The sequence below is a fragment of the Notechis scutatus genome, chromosome 4 (assembly GCF_049901735.1).
Source record: "Notechis scutatus isolate UNSWTSFEM ecotype Mainland chromosome 4, rNotScu1.2, whole genome shotgun sequence".
Lineage (NCBI taxonomy): Eukaryota > Metazoa > Chordata > Lepidosauria > Squamata > Elapidae > Notechis > Notechis scutatus.
The window spans coordinates 119,659,327-119,672,351 of NC_142012.1; the positions used below are offsets into that span (position 1 = coordinate 119,659,327).

Genomic DNA, 13,025 nt, shown 5'->3' on the forward strand with positions numbered 1-13,025 from the left:
CTGATTTAGATAAGATCTTAACATGTACTGATGAAAAGGTGATTAAAAATGGTATGAATATTTATTAGAAATTAAGTTAGAAGAAGAACAAGTTAAAGAAACAATGATTGCTTGGGGGAAAAATTTTGGATATGGGATTGATTTAGAGAAATGGCAAAAATTGTGGTCTCAAAATTATAAAATGACAATGTCAACTGCATATAATGAAAATTTGTATAAGATGTTTTACAGGTGGCACCTACCCCCAACAAGAATAGCAAGAATGTTCAAGAACAAATCTGAAAAATGTTGGAAATGTCATCAGATACCTGGCTCATATTATCATATATGGTGGACGGAGGCTAAAAGATATTGAACTAAAATCCACACTTGGTTGGAAAAAATGACAAAAAAACACATAGACTTGAAACCAGAGATATTTTTATTGGGAATTTTACCTGAAATATGCAGTAAGGAATTGAAATATTTGATTGTAAATGTATTAACAGTGGCTAGGATTGTATTTGCTAAAAACTGGAAAAATGAGAAAATGCCAACGCAGGAGGAAGTTATTAAGAAAATAATGGAATGTGCTGAAATGAGTAGATTGACATTTGAAATCAGAGAACAAGAAGATAAACAATTTTATAAGATTTGGGATTTATTTTATCAGTGGTTAGACAATAAAATATGGTAAGGAAATATATAGAACTTTAGAATATAAAGAATATATAAAGATGTATTATCTTTATCATAATCATAATATAATTATGGGATAGATTTGGGATGATAATATGAATTGCCATAAAATAAATCAATTAAAATATGGATTATTTTGCATAACATGAACGAATAATAGTATAGTCAAATGATTAACAATGATATCAATGTATTTAGGAATATTTGATAGATAATATGAGAAAATATGCAAGTAATTGTAAGTGATGACTATAAAGTGAATGCACAAAACAATTTGTAAACCAACTGACACACTGTATGTACATAAGTGGAAGATGGTTTGATGTTTTTATGCTGTGTTTGTGTATGTTTGTCTAAAAAAATAATAAAACTTTTTTTTAAAAAAAATAATAAAGCCCAGCACATTTTCATGTGACAAATCAATCTTCTGAGCAAAATTGTATGTTTTATGAATCTTCTAATACTTTTTAAAAATGTCTGTCATATTCAAGGGAGCGTCAAAGGAACAGTAACTGATGTTTATTTATAAGTCATGCTGGTTTAACTAATCACATTTTAATTTTAATGCATTTTGCAATTTCATATTTATTGTACACAAATAGGAATTTTATGAGCATATCTCCATATTATTAATGTTTAGTATGTTGACTTCCCGCTAGAGTCTGACCCTGTGGAACACAAATATCAAATAAATAGAAACAAATTAAAATCTGATAGGCCTCGCGAGTCCCCCTTGCTGAGCAAATAAAATGGCCTGTTCTCTCATCACTCAGTGAATCTTCTAAACTGATTAAAATAAAAGATTTCCTGCAAAGTTTAGGTTGTATTTTCATTTTTCTGCCATGAATCAGTGCTAAATGATTATCTTCTCAGACTTAACAGTTTGTATGCTAAAATGTGTGTTTCTAATATGTTTCTATGCTTTAAAAATCCCTTACTTTTAGAGATACCAGATCAGATGTATATAAGAGGTGCTAAGAAAAAGTGTTTCAAGATTTTCTTCCAGAATATGATGGAATATATTTTTAAAAAGTTCCTTATTTGAAATCATTTTAAGTAAAATATATGGCTAGTTGACATAAAAGAGACTAATGAAAAGCAGAATGGGAGAATTTGCCAGAGCAAACTTGTTGCGCCCTACTTTCCATTGCCAATTTACCATGGTCAACTCACCAGAGCCAATGTACCATGGGGTTATTTATGGCACGCGCGTGCGCGCGCGCACACACACACACACACATCACTTCCCAAAATGAATAATTTTGAATCATTCTATTTCTGTATGTGTGAAAGAGACAGTATAATGAGGTTCTAGGATGAAAAATTGAAGTTGCATAAAGACTACTAGCCTGGAGCATGTAATTGGTTTAAATAGAGAAACAAGTCTCTGATCCTACCCAGAGCACTTTTCCTTTATAATCTGCAATTATACTTTTCCTTTATAATCTGAATGAAAGATTAATAAATAAGATTAATAAAAATCATAAAGCAGAAAAAAAAACAAGAAACCTTCACCAAATGTCTTTGAATAAAACCAGGAGTAAAAAAAAATAATAATTTTGAAAGCCCTAGGGCTGTTACTAAAGATATCCAACTGAATTAATTTTGGTGTTAGAGGAAAGTTAGCTTCTCCTCAATCCTGTAATAAACCATGCCAGGATATAACAGTGATATAATGTGAAAACCATGCTGCATACTAATAGGTTCTCTAAAATGTGTCACTCCCAGAACAGCCACTTTCACAATGTTAGAATATCTTCAGAGCATGCAGACTATTGCAACCCAGGATTCCAATTATATCTGTTTGTCTGTGCCTGTATTTCTACCCAGGAAAAATATTACAAATATTACAGGGTTACAATAAGTCACGACAAGACAAATGGAGATATGTTATTAAAAAAAGCCAGCTGTTGAGTTGAGAAAGGGAATTCCGTGAAGCAGTGATAGAGATGTACTACAGCCTTCAACAATTTAATTAACTGTTTGGTCAATTCAAGACAATTCTCTTGGAGTCAGAATAAAAAAGGCCAGCTCAAATCACAAGCAACAATAGATATCTTTTATCATCAACATTGGTATATTTTCTGACTCTCTAGATTTTCATACAATACACAAGATGAGCCTGAAGATTTGAAATATGATACTGTTCTCTGAAGAAGACTCATAAACTTTTCAGACAACAAATTTCAGAATGAAGTAAAAGATTAAAAAACTATATTTGGTCACTATTGATTTCTACTGGGTTGAATTTGATTTGTAATTAGATACCCTGTCTGATATTATGTTTTATAATTGCTTTTGCAACCATTATTGCTTCTCAACTTGCCAAAGAATCAGAGGGGAGGGAAGAGTGAGATAGAATGCTGGTTCCAGACTTCAAGAGTCAGAGCTGTGAGAACCTAGGACACTTTGGCAAGTGTTTTCCAATACCAGAGACTTTTTCTCATAACAATACAATGACATTCAATTGGACAATGTGACTTACACTAATAAGGGAAAGGAGAAATCTATACTTTAATTATGTGGGTTTGTGCGGGATTAGGTAGAGCTTGTTTTGCCTTCACCAGTACCAAAATGATGTACTCATTAAAGTTTTGCATTCAGACATTGGAAAATCATGAATGTGCTTGTTTTGGTTGGATTTGTCAGTCAGAACATTGACAATAATACAGGGCATTCTTTCCAAGTACAGATACTGAAATATTTCAAATTGTCCACCATATTTCATCCACAAGACTTAAGAATAATTCTAATATTTCTAATTTTATGAAATTTGTATTTTATAATGTTATATGGCTTTTACACATGTCTGCAATTTGATATTAAATATATCAAATATAAAATTTGTATTTATAGGTAACCAAAAGTTTTGTAGTAACTTTTCCAAATGTATTTCAATTGATATATAACATACATTTTAAGTGCTAAGGTTTGATTACTAAGATTTAAAATATTTTAGAACTAGAAATGGGTTAATTTATCCCCTGTACAATTATCCAACCAAAATATGAAATCTCATATTAGAAAGAGGGGGAGATAATTAATATCTATTTTCTTACAAAATAATTTTTATCTTTCATTTTTTAAAAATTTGTTGCTTAGGAAACATCATATATAGAAAGATTTACTGGATTTATGTTTACATGGCAACTTTGGGACTGATTTATATCCCAATCAAGTTAATAATGGTCTTCTAAAGTAACATTTTTCTAATTATTTTTGTTCATAAGAATCTCCCTCATCTTGGAATAATTGAGACAGCTAGATGTGGATTATTAGATTGCATGTGCCACCTGTGTCAGAGTGTTGCTTCTTTTAAAATGCCTAGTGTTAGTCAAAATTAGCTTTATTGTAGTGGAACAACCTGTCTTTATTGAAGATACCACATGAAGGCATTGAAGAAATAATTATAAACATTCTTTCTTTAAAATTGTTTTTATACAACTACAACAAAAAGAAAAAATAAGAAGAAAAGGCTTTAGAATGTACTAAGCAGAATCAGAATGAAAATTATATATTATTTTAAGTGTTAAACTTAGGGGAAAGATATAAAGGTGTCATACTTCAATCAGTGATTACAGGAGAAATTTTGTGTTAATGAGAAAAGATAATAGATAATTGAAATAGCAGACAAAAGATATAAACATAATGATTTAAATTGAGATGAAATAAATAAAACAGAATTAAGAGAGTGAAAAGAGGGGAGAAGCTATATAGAAAATGTAGAATGGTAAATAAGATATGAAATAATATATAAAGTGAGCATGAATTCGAATTTATGTCTGTACAAAAAGATGTAACCCAGGATTAAGCCGCTTTCCAAAAAGAAGTTTTATGTTTTTATGTTTTGTGTTTTGTTTTGTATGTTTGTTTATTGAAAATTAATAAAAAAATTATTGAAAAAAAAAGAAAAAAAAGAAGAAATGGGAAATAAACAAGAAAGAATTATAAGAAAGAACAATAAAATTATAAATATACATACAGTAATATTAATCAGAATTCAAACTCATGCAGTCTTAGCACACAGAATTAGGCAATCCAGTTTTTCCATTATATTGTTGAAGGGTCAATTCAAACATATTTGAATAAGAGATTATGCCAAAATTGATAGATATTTTACTTCTGTAGTCTGGTATATTCTGGGACTTGCAGATTGAATTGCATACTTAAGAAAAAGAAATCCATTATTATACCTATGGTGATTGGAATGGACTTCCTCAGTATCTGGATATATTGAATTTATCAAATCTGAACACCCTAATTAAACAAACTGCCTATATTTTTAGATGCTACTTCAATAGGTCCTTGGTTGGGACTTGAATTATTAAAATCCCACCAGTCTTAATGTGTAAATCTAACTAGATTACTCACATATAACAATAATAACATCAACAATAATAATATATCAATCTATATTTTTAAGTTTTAGGTTTGTTGAAGACCGTTCCCAGATTCTGTACATACATGGATATGTTGCAAATATCTGCTTATTTCCTTCCTATCTTCCTTCTTCCTTCTCATTCTTTGTCTATAAATTGGTAAATAGAGTCAAGTACATATATCATAATAAAGATATTATTATATTTCTATAGGTATTGTAATTTCTTCATTCCTCAACATCTTATAATCTACAATGAACTATTTTAAGGGGTTGTTTTGCATTGAAATGTTTGTTTATAAGTGGAAAAACACAACATAAACAATTTACTTTAAGAAATTCCTAAACTTTCAATCCCATGTATGGAATGAGGTAGCTTATTCTCACTTTCTAATAGTTATACAAGAAGTCTTTCTCATAGCAATTTCAGGTAGGATTAAAAGCTGGAGAATTTTCAGGACCAATGAAGTTTGTATTTAAAGGTGTAGGGTCTAAATCAGGGCTATCAAACTCCTGGCCTGTGGACCAGATGCATCATGTACTGGCCACGCCCATGCTCAGTTTAGCAAAGGGGGGGAATCCTGATATGTGACACTGCTGTGATGACATGAGTTTGACACCCCTGGTCTAAAAGATAACTAATCTCCTCATCTGAATGAATGTATGCATTTGTTCATTTATTTATTTAAAAAATTAACTACATAATGGCCAAAGCTGCCTTGGAAATTTACAATAAAACATTTCAAAAGATTTGAATAAAAGTATACATAGGACAACAAAATCAAATAAATGTAAAATGAAAACACCATGTAAATTAGAAACAGCAAGGCAGACATCAAAATCTAAAACTATATAAATGAAGATGCAAACAACTCAGTTTTAAAGCCAATTTAAAAATATGAGACAATAGATAGGCCTTTATCTAGTGTCAAAAAGACATTAATAGGAAATTCCACAAATGGGGTGCCACCACAAATAAAGCTTTCTTGGACAAAGCTTTGTAGATAAATATTACCATTTTATTACTATGCATGCAGACTAATTATATGAATATATGAAACATAATCCTCTTCATAAGGAATTAGTAGCTATTAATAAGGTGAATTCTCCAGCCATTTACAGGCTTATGTACAATGTACTGAGCATTTAGATTAATCTCTGACATACAAAGCTGTCCATAATTCTTTAGTCTTCAAGACTAGATGCATTGATTCTATAAACTGAAAGTTCAGATAAGCTTTTAAAAAATCCATTAACTCAGGGAACTGGATGGGCTTAAGGCTGACACTGACAAAGTAAAGGATTTCACAGTAGTGCTGCATCAGATTGATTCAAGTGTCAGATATTTAACACCATCAAATGAGGCAATATTACATAAAATTGATGGAACAAACCCCAATTTAATTAATTTGGGTGTCAAGACTGGCAAGTGGCTACTCATAAGCTTCTGAAGTGCTACAGTTTTTGGAAGATACCGAAGTTATTGCAGTTGGTGGGAGCCAGACATACAGCTGAAATGAAGACACCCAATGAGACAAAATCATACAAACAGTTTTAGAGACACAAAAGCAGCTAGCAGCATAAAATTTGTACTGGCAAATGGCTATAGGAAAAAAAAAAAGGCCAGGAAGCTTAATTTCGAATTGATATTTCTCTAAATTCCCTATCATTAGAGATTAGCTATCATAATTATATTGCCATTCTTGGCCATTCTACTGTGTTGAATATATGCTTAGAGAATTTTAAATCATTAGCCTTTTGTTGTTACTACTGGATTGTTTTTGGTAAAATACTAACTGAACTATGTTAAGATGAATATGGAAATAGAATGTTAATGTTAGATGGACTAGAGAAGATAGTTATCTATCCTTATCCAAAATGAGTTGATCTGAGTGAATAATCACTTTAAATGAAAAATGCAGCACTGATTTATTTTCTCAAATTCTACTACCAAGTTCAACTTTGCATTACTTGGAACTGAGAATTGCAATGGCCCACACAATACTTTTCTATCCTTAATGGCTATTATGTCTACAGTGTGCATAACCTGCTAGGGCAAGGACCCCCAATCTTTCAGGTGTCAGATAAGCTTTTAAAAAATCCATTAACTCAGGGAACTGGATAGGCTTAAGGCTGACACTGACAAAGTAAAGGGTTTCACAGTAGAGCTGCATCAGATTGATTCAAGTGTCAGATCTTTAACACCATGTTGATGTTTCCTTGGAGGGCAGTTTTTGTGGGCTGGAAAAATGTGGCTTTACACACTGCCGGGATCCCACATGTGCACAGATAGAGGTTCCTTCACTTATGCAGCCCAGTTTCTGGTGTGCTTAGGACCAGTGGCGGTCAGCGGTTGGGGACCCTTGTGCTGAGGATAGATCTCTATCTTTATTACTAGTAGGATATTTATTTTGTGACACCTGATTTTTTTAAAGTTCTGAGAACAAAATGTATTTTTCTTTTGTGAAGCTGATGTTATATATGTTTGGTTATTAAGGTAGACATCCTTTTGTAATTTTAGACAGGGAAGGAAAGGAAGGGAAGGAAAATCATGCACCAATGCTTTTTGAATAGGTTGATCTTAGTCACTTTTACTTCAAGTAATTATTGGTTTCTGTAATTATTTAACAAGAAATTTTAGAATGTTTACAATCACATACTTACTTTAATTAACAAATATTTTGTTCCCTTCCTTGTCTACTTATAAAAAATGATTCTATTTAATACAGAATATCTTGTTTATCTGCCCTTCTGACAAATCAAGCACACATACATATTTTTAAAACAATTGTATTCTATATTATCAAGTAAAGAGATGAGAATCTCTTGATTACTTCCGGTTTGCTAGCCTTCGGCGGCGGCAGGGATTTGCCACTGTGCAATCCCTGCTGCGTTCACCGCCAAGGTTCCCCCGATCCATTTGGATCTGGGGCATACAGCTGCCCTGTAGAGGCAGCGGAAGATAGGGGGATCCGGCAAGGGGTTTGGGGGTGCCGCAAACCCCCTCCCCAGCCGGCTAAACTCCCTTTTCCTGAGGCGGAGAAACGGCGGTCAGCAATGGCCGCCATGAAGAAAGCTGCAGCCGGGTAAGAAAGTGCAGGAGGGAGAAAGCTGAAAGAAAACTGAAAGTTGCTTCTAACTGGGACAAGACGGGAGAAAGTGACTTGGAACCTTGAAAGCTGTTAAGTATCTATTGTCCCTTGCGAGAGTTACAAGCTGCGAATACCTTCAAGGGAAAAGTTTTTTTTTTCTTTGTTTGACTCTCCTTCCTAAAGTGACAGCGGGAAAAAAAAAATATTTTTGGCTGTGAGTGGGAAGGGAGAGTGAAAAAAAAAATCTGAGCAAAATTTGAAAATAAGGAGAAGATTGCCTAGAATTGCAAAGAGTTTAAAAACTTCCAAAAAATATATTTGAAAAGGATTTGTGATTACTTTAACCCCAGAAAGAGAAAGACAAGAAGAAGAAGGTATCTAAAAGAAACAGTCTGTTTGGATTGTTTGGTGATTTTGGAACCTTTGGAAATTACTTCTGATTAAATCATCTGGGTGGTTGTTTGGAAAAACTTTTTCTCTACACAATGGCATCATCTATGGATGAATTGGAACTTATATATCAAAAATTTGAAAGAGAAAAACAAGGAGAGGAAGATGGACTTGGCACTATTTTCCAATACTTAGAAATGGCGGTTTATATTTATTTGAAGCAGAATGAGGATAATGGGGACAAAGAAGAAGAAGAAGCCATCTTTGATGAGAAAAGGACTTTGATTGGAGAAGGGAAAAAGCGGAGGTCTTTAAGATTTGGGAAAACAGCCCAAAAAGAGAAGAATAAGGTGAAAAAGGGACATTATGTTAAGAAACAACAGAAAGGGGGAAAGCAGAATAAAAGGGAGGTGGGGAGACAAGGGGTTAAAGAGGACAAGGAGAAGAAGAAGCAAGGGAGAAAGGAAGGGATGAGAAGCCTTAATGGTGGGGAGCAAGATATTAAGAAGCAAAAGTTTTTCAGAGATAATGGATAAGTCTTATTGTTAATGGGATTCTAGAAAGGTACATAAGATTGTATTTTTATATCTGTATTTAGAAGTAATTATAGAAAATTAGAAATAATATGTAGTTTAAAATGTGATAAAATATTTAACATAAACAAGTGAAATTTTTGTTAAGAAAAAGGGAGCACTGTAATGAAATATGATTCAAGATTGTGATGTGGGGGAGGGGGTAATAATCGTGGAAAGCATAAGTGTTCCCACAAAGGCATGATATTCAATTGAAATGGATAAAATGTTTAAGATATAAATGATTGTTAATATTAATAATTAGAAGATGGTATATTAGCAAACCCTTTGTGAAATGAGATTTGAAGTAGAAGAAGGAGGAACATTTCAATGAAATATTGAGCTATAATATGTGATGGGGGGGGGAAATAATTTTGAAAAATAGGGCTCTCATAAAAGCATGTGATTTAATTGAAAAGTAATGAGTTAAACATCTAAGATATGAATGAATATCAATATTAATGAATAGATTTGTATTATTTTTGATAATATAGTATAATTTTAGAATGTACCAGACAGAATCCCAATGTATGTTATGTATTTTATATTAAGTACTATAAATATAGGGGGAAAAAGATAAAGGCATCATACTCCATATAGTGTATAGGAGAAGTACTTCTTTTTTTTTAAAGAAGAAAAATAAATGATTGGCTGGAATAGAACAGACAAAGAATAATAAATATTACGATATGAACTGAGAGGAGATAAAAAATAAAATAAAATTGAGAAAAATTAAAGGAGAGGAGAAGTTATATAGAAAATTGAAAATGTTAAGAAGATATGAAATGGTATGTAAAATGAATATGAAATTGAATTTGTGTCTGTACCAAGAGTTTTAACCCAGGATTAAGCAACTTTCAGAAAAGAGATTTTTTATATTTTTTTGTTTTGTGTTTATGTGTATTTATGTATTGTTTGTCTTGAAAAATAAAACTTGTTTTTTTTTTTAAAAAAAAGAGAGATGAGAATCTCTTTACGCTTTTGTAGAACTTGATTGCTTGGCCACTGATATGTGATGGTTATTTGAATTCCTTTCTTTATCAAGAGAAGAGGCTGAAATCAATGATTTGCCCTTCCATTTTGCATGTAAAGGTACCAAAAGAAGTGATGAATTGTTTGAACAGAACAACTGAATGATAAACAGTTCTGGATTTTGCAGTTGGCTGGAAAAGAGAAGCTTTAGGGAGCTAAAGGACTGCTATTTGCTTTGGAACACTTTTTGTTTTATGCACGCATAGCCTTGCGTGGATGGAGGGTTATATTCAATCTTATGTGCCAGCAGCCACATTCAAAAAGTAGACACTGTTGTGAATATAAATATGGCCAAGAAAACAAGTAGGCAAAATGAAGATAGAGTGGGGGAAAGAGGAAATAGGTTCTACTTTAATATTAAATATGTCTCCAGTCATCAAAAAAGGGACATGACAGCATATTTGGATGTATTTTTCTGACATTATTTCTAAATACTTATTCTTAAATTTTAAAATCTCTCTCTCTCTCTCTCTCTCTCTCTCTATATATATATATATATATATATATATATATATATATATATATATATATATATTGTTTTCTTAAGTTTTCACGGTACTTACATGTATGGTGTCGCTTGGTTCGGGTATTTTCCCACGTCATTGTAGTTCTTTTGTTGTAGCAACGCTTCAGCAGAATCTCATCTGCCATCATCAGGCTTCTGTATTGTGTCCGCTCAGGTCAGACTTTTACAGTGGTTTCAGATTTAAATTTGGGGCAGCCTATTGCTGTACCAGAATGGTTTTTCTTCATCCTGATTGGTTGGGAGTCTTGGTCTGTGTTTATTGGTCTCGGAGTTTGCTGTGTTCTGCTTGATGGGTGTCTCTGATATCTTCTGTCTGTTTTTGCTCTTTTGTATCTTGATTGGCTGGCAGCATTGTGTTACTTTAATGGAGGCCTTTAGTGCAGCTTGGCTTCGGGTAAATGGATGGCTATCATTAGTTAGGAAGCTGGGTTTCATCTGGGTGCCTGGTTGGGGTGTGTTTGAGCTGGAGGTATCAGGGGGATCTGTTTGTGCCCAGGTGTTTGCCTGGCTTGTGGTGTGGAGATTTTTTGTTTGTGAGTGCAGGCTTCCAAATGATTGACAGCCTGGTGGAAGCCTGCACTCACAAACAAAAATCTCCACACCACAAGCCAGGCAAACACCTGGGCACAAACAGATCCCCTCATACCTCCAGCTCAAACACACCCCAACCAGGCACCCAGATGAAACCCAGCTTCCTAACTAATGATAGCCGTCCATTTACCCGAAGCCAAGCTGCACTAAAGGCCTCCATTAAAGTAACACAATGCTGCCAGCCAATCAAGATACAAAAAGAGCCAAAAAACAGACAGAAGATATCAGAGACACCCATCAAGCAGAACACAGCAAACTCCGAGACCAATAAACACAGACCAAGACTCCCAACCAATCAGGATGAAGAAAAACCATTCTGGCACAGCAATAGGCTGCCCCAAATTTAAATCTGAAACCACTGTAAAAGTCTGACCCACAGACGGACACAATACAGAAGCCTGATGATGGCAGATGAGATTCTGCTGAAACGTTGCTACAACTTTAAAAGAACTACAATGACGTGGGAAAATACCCTAACAAGCCGAACACCATATATATATATAATATATATATATATATATATATATATATATATATATATATATATATATATATATATATATATATATATATGTTTTCTTAAGTTTTCATGGTACTTACATGTATGGTGTTCGGCTTGGTTCGGTATTTTCCCACGCCATTGTAGTTCTTTTAAAGTTGTAGCTATTAACGTTTCAGCAGAATCTCATCTGCCATCATCAGGCTTCTGTATAGTTCTTTAAAAGAACTACAATGACGTGGAAAATACCCGAACTAAGCCGAACACCATATATATATATATATATATATATATATATATATATATATATATATATATATATATATATATATATATATCCCAAACAGTGAAACCACTGTAAAAGTCTGACTCACAGATGAACACTATACAGAAGCCTGATGATGGCAAACTCATTGCTACCATACCTAACCCTTTATGATTCTGTTCTTTACAAGAGATATTGAATAAGTAAGTCAATGTACTGTATTTTTCCATTATTCTTCTCTTAACATGCCACAGAAATTGAAATGACCTTTCTCTTAAGGTAGGGAAAGAGGCATGAACAAAACAGTAGAATTTAGTATTCATCTGATTCGGGTATGGATGGAATTTATGGAAATGTTTATCTGTGAATAATTCTGTTTTATATTTTTATGTTTTTACACCTAATAAATACAATACACACACATCCTTGCTTGTATACATACACCAAAATGTACTATTTTCTAGCAACTCAGCACTGACCTTATCAATATGATTATATATTTATACATTCATTAATGACATACATTACAGTAAGAAAACTGCATTAAAATCAAAGCTATTGCAATCAAATAGCAACAAAGAGAAACAAAAAATGCTGGGAGCAATTATTTTATATATATACACTTTTCAACAAAATCTGATCATTGATGAAACAACCCTCTTGTATCTAGTGCAATAAATCTTACATGTCATTGTGCATATATATAACAATCATCTTTATTTTCTGTATGCTGAAAACAGAAAACATCAACATTGTAGGAGACAAACCAAATTGTTTATATCGCATTGCTTTTCTATTCAATACCATTTCAGCTTTAAATCCCTGGAGGTATTAAACATAAAGCCAAAAACAGGATAAACAAATTCAAAGGTGGATAAAGCACAAGAATAACACCCTAAAAACAGCTTCTTAAATAACTGAGCTTCCATCTCCACAGAAGGATTATGTCTGGGGAATCAGTTCTTTTATTGTGAATTTGCAGGGGTTTCTTTTTCCATTTCA

The 13,025-nt window shown here is 32.8% G+C and overlaps 1 long non-coding RNA gene across 1 annotated transcript in view; it reads right to left on the reverse strand.

Annotated features, from left to right (window-relative positions):
- Positions 1-13,025, reverse strand: part of LOC148130884 (uncharacterized) — a 209,593-nt gene that overhangs the window by 94,551 nt on the left and 102,017 nt on the right. The window lies entirely within an intron of this gene.